The 4,859-nt window shown below is 49.1% G+C and overlaps 1 long non-coding RNA gene across 1 annotated transcript; it reads right to left on the bottom strand.

Annotated features, from left to right (window-relative positions):
• Nucleotides 1-2,881: 2,881 nt before the first annotated feature.
• Nucleotides 2,882-4,424, bottom strand: LOC102004989. Its single transcript, XR_262340.2, has 3 exons — nt 4,176-4,424; nt 3,758-3,866; nt 2,882-3,126 (listed from the first exon to the last, which is right to left on the bottom strand). It is a non-coding gene; the product is annotated as an uncharacterized LOC102004989 (long non-coding RNA).
• Nucleotides 4,425-4,859: the final 435 nt, after the last annotated feature.

The raw sequence follows: 4,859 nt of genomic DNA, 5'->3' as shown, positions 1-4,859 counted from the left end.
ATTTTAGTTGCAAAACACTCCACAGAACACCTTGGCCTGCCCTTATTGCAAAAGTGAGTGTTGGCCTTCTGGAAGGGGTTGTTAAGGCATTTATGGATCTCGCTTTGCTGTATCCCCAGAGGCACCAACAGCTCTAGCTAAAGCCATGTGTCGCTTCTCAGTGCTCCCAGGGGCCTTAGCACACAGAGTCAGCAAGGACTATTGGCATTTCTGTATCCACTCCTGAAATGGGAAGTTGGTCCAGTGATCTAGATGTGCCATGAGGAATGTTTGCTGGAAGGAGAAGCAAAAGCAGGTCCACCCTGGCCTTAGTTTCCCCTTCCTGTCCTTTAGTGCCGTGCTTGACTTCAGGGAAACACACACTAGTCTGCTCTCCCCCTGTTGGACGGCCTCAACAGGGTGGTCAGCAGGGAAGTAGCAGGGCCTATGGGGAGAGCAGAATCCCTGGAAGCTGTGTGTGGGGCCAGGTTAAGTTTTGCCTCGAGTAAGAAAACAGCCTCTTGAACAGAATATATCACAGGTGAGGAGGAAAGCTGAAGGACGTGACTCAAGTGTGAGGCGCAACAACTCACTTGGAGCCATAGATTTGGGGGCCAGAGGTCAAGAACCTAGACTGCAGGTTGGAATGGATCTCAGGTGCACAAAAGTGAATACTTACGAAGTCCTGTCCCTCAGACATGGAACACAAGAAACTGACTTTTAAAAGGACTGTTTAACGAAAACAGGGTTTAGGCATGGATCAAATTAGACACTGCCTATCTATAAGTATGACCTTTTGTAGGAGACATTTCACTGAATTATGCTTTCAAATTATGCCTTCTTTACTCAAGACTATTACAAGGTCTCAGAAGGCTGAAGCAGGATTACAGTGAGATCCAATCTCAAATGGCAAAGATCATAAAGAATAAATGAAAACTGAGATAACGTTCGCTATTAATCTGTTGAAAACATTCTCCATTGTTTAAGTCAAATAAGTACCCACATGAGAAACTTCTCTTAAAAGTTAAGCCCCAGAAAAGTATCTTCCCTAAGAAATCAAGTTACCAGAATAGAAACTGTTACTGCTTTGGCTACCAGGAAGCTCAGCCACATTTGATTCTCAATCACAGTAACTACATTAACCTGTATTAACTGCAGCATATTCCTCTTTTCATAATCTCATGCCCCATTTGTACAATACAGTATTTTTGTTCTTTAAGTAATCTAAACTTTTTTTTTTGTTTTTTTTTTTTTTTTTTTTTCCGGTATCGGGAATTGAACTCACGACCTTGTGCTTGCCAGGCAGGCGCTGTGCCGCTGAGATAAATCTCCAGCCCCAAATCTAAACTTTTAAAGGGTTGGAAAATAATGCATTTGTGGTGCCACCCAAATCCCCCTTTAAGGGAGGATTTGGTGCCCAACTGTTGGGAGAGCTGTCAGTGGAAAACCTTCAGCTGCCAGCCCAGGATCACCTCAGCTACAAAGAGCTGTGTGGTCAAGGCTGAGCTCTTCCCAGAATAATCCACATCTGTTTCAGGCCAGTGCCCGACAACACAGCTCCTTAGACTTTGGCTAAGGCTGTCGTTGGTCCTGCATCACAGCCTAATTCCTCCAGATGCCCACTGTTCTCTTCCTGTCCTCTTTGTAGTGCTGATCCCTGATAAGCACAACACGCTAACCTGCCAGACTCTGCTTCCGAAAGAACCCAACCTTGGCAACACTGAACAAAGTAACTAAAAACAGACAACATCGGGTAGGAGTGTTTTGGAAAAGGAGTTAATGATACATGTAGATGGGAGCCAACACAGCACTGACTCTCGAGCCAGGCTGCCACCTATTAGCTTTTGTGGCCATGGGCATGTTCCTTCACCTGTGGGCCTTAGTTTTTTCTTCTGTTCAATAGAGATAATAAGAATACTTATCTTGTACAGCTGTAATGAGGAAGAAATGAGCCACTGTGGATAAAGCAAGTTATACAGTGTTTACAATATGCCAACGGCTGCTCTAAGTGGTTATTAAACATTTGTAAGGCCCAGCCCATAGACCCAAAGCATTGGGCTGGGTCTCTCGGCAGACTCCAGGCACAGACGTGGTATTGCATGCTAACACATGAGTGCTCACAGAAATAGGCCCACGCAGGGCTGGCCTGGTGATGTCACTGGCATAGGCCTCATGTGGGTGCTGAGCTGCTCCTCGCAGACAGCACAGCTGCGCAAACTGACAGCAACACCTACACACATATATATATGCTGAGTGGGGAAAGCCCACACTAGCTGCACTCTGTGTGCCCTCTCTTTCCTGAACCTCTTTCAGTGGCAGGAGGTACCTGAGCCTTGGGATGGTGCCCAGAAGTCCTGAGAGGAAATGGGCCTCACTTCCTGATTACAGGCCTGGAAACAGTCTGAAAGTTCAAGCTGCCATTTGCAGGGATCTCTAGAGCACCTGGAGGTCTGGCCCCAGAAGCAAGAGTAAATACAAGAAGTTTGGGCTATACATCCGGAAGTCCCCAGAAAATAAGAGAAACAGATTTTAGAAGTGCACTGCAGCCTACTGGAGTTGGCACAGAAAGCTCAACAAGGGCTGCAGCATTTAGGAGGAGTCCTCCAGGAAAACTAGAGATCGGGCAGGCAGGGAGAGCCCCACTGAGCCCTACTAGCTTTTGTGACCTCACCACCTGTCCTGGCCTTCCCCTCACTGGATAAATACCAGCCTTTTCTATCCCTAAGCTGAACAACCTTTTTCTGGCCTCAAGGCCTTTGTACTTGCTATTACCCCTGCCTGGAAAGTATTTTCCTCCACCCTACCCTTACAAATTTACCTGGCCATTACTCCCATCCTTTGGGCTTCTGCTGGGTCCTAAGGAGTTAAAGAGATATTCCATGTCTACTTCACCTGAAGGAGGTCTCCTACTACATTTTATTGCATAGTCCTTTTTCCTTCTAGTCCTCATCACAGTTGGCTTTACATAATAGGCTGCAGACAGGAAATAGCACCACTTTAAACCAGTACAAGCCATACTCTGTGAGCACCCATGTTCTGCTGGGTTTCCTGTGTCTAGAGCCAGCCATGGGCTTGCCTCCCCTCTTCTGTACTGTTTGGTCAGCTATCTTCCATGCCTATCAGGACCTCTCCAAGCCAGTGGCTCTCCTAGGAGACAAAAATGCATGGAGTCAGACAGATGCAGGCTCAAATATCCACTTGTTAGTGCAAGGTGTGATGGTACAGGCCTGTTATCCCAGCACTCGGGAGGCTGAGGCAGGAGTGTAACTGTGAGTTCGAGGCCAGCTTAAACTACATAGCAAGACGCTTCAAAAAACAAAACAAACAAATCCACTTAGTAATGTGGCCTTGGGGCAAGTTGTAGAACTGTGAATCTGTTTCCCCATCAGGAAACGGGATCATCATCCTTGATTAGAGTTACTATGGGGGTCAGGTGTGACCACATGCGCACCTGTGTAGCACTGGTTCAAATTAGTTTCCCTCCACCCACTTTATAGGCCTGTCACTAAGTGGCAGTCCCTCTCAGCTACCCTACCTCCCCTTAGGATAAAGTGCATGAACTACTTAGGGGCTCACTTGAGAGAATCAAAACGTCCACATCCACAAAGCACCACTATAGCAAGACAAAGTCGCAGGTAACCCCACGCACTTGCACTAGTCCCTGTCCAACTGGGTGGGTTGCCTGACATGCTCTTACACACTCACAAGTTCTAGTCTCACAAATCCCCCAAAACCTTGGCTTTTCTCTGCCAGCTGGATGCCCTGTGGGCCCTCTCACCTCTGACATGTAGTAAGTTGTCCTGCATTGCCTGAATGTCTTGTTACACAGGCTCCACGATGTCATACGTGTCCTCAGTTTTGGTGGTGCCGTTCAGGGGAGACGGCTTCTGAAAGGAAAAGAGAATGAATTAGTCAATACCCGCAAAAAGGCCTCGTAGCCTTTGGAGAGTGAAGGGTCAGGGTGTGAAATGAATAGGGAGACACAAGTCCGGAGCAGGTCAGAAAGGACCTGCTGGGTCAGGTAGGAAGGCCGGGCTTTACGTGCAATGGAAATTCATGCCAATAGGCAGGGGCATCACGGCTGTGTCGCATTTTAGAGATTAAAGCGGGAAGCCCAGATGCAGGCAAAATCAATGAGGATAGTCTGAGCGAGACCAGATGGGATCCTGGGGAGAGTGATGAGGCCTCATATTCACCTGGGGATGAGGCAGAGAGAAGCAAAGCTATTTACGAGACACGAGGCCTCAGCAACCTGAAGCTCAGAGCCATGTTCTGAGAAGTGAAGACTGTGCAAGGAGACATGGAGGCCAGGTGAGAAGGCTGTGTTAAGAGGGGATGTGGAGCAGAAATGGGTCTGCCCGGGCACTGAGCTGAGGGAAAAGCCCGGTTTAGAGTCACTAGGTCTGCATAGAGGCGAAGCCATGAAAAAGGTCAGAGGGTCTTCGGGACTGACCCAACACTGAATCCAGAGGCTGCGAAGAAAGGCCACAGAGGGACAGGCAAACAGCACGGGGGAAAACCAAAGTTCAGGAGAGTGTCTGCCGGCGGGTGCAAGAAGTAGTGCCCAAGTCCTGCAGCGCTGGGAACAAGAGCGTGGTGGGGCACGCAGCAGCCCATAGAGACAGACGAAGGCCACTGCGGCTTCATGTCCCGCCTCCGGACAGCGCGGCTGAAGTTCTACTCGCCGTCATGGCGATTCTTACGCCTGGGAGACTTCTACGAACGAGGGGGTCCAAAAAGGCCACACTACTACCCCCAAGGGCGGGATGCACGCGTCTGGTCGTCGCAGCAGAGGCCTCCCAACCAGCAATCGCACTTTGAGGGCGGGACAGCCGTGCTGTCTATCACAGCGCACCGGCCAATCCACGGGCGTCCCCGCC

Source organism: Chinchilla lanigera, unplaced genomic scaffold (genome assembly GCF_000276665.1).
Source record: "Chinchilla lanigera isolate Chin_1 unplaced genomic scaffold, ChiLan1.0 scaffold00044, whole genome shotgun sequence".
Taxonomy (NCBI): Eukaryota; Metazoa; Chordata; class Mammalia; order Rodentia; family Chinchillidae; genus Chinchilla; species Chinchilla lanigera.
This window is presented reverse-complemented; position numbering and strand designations above follow the sequence as displayed.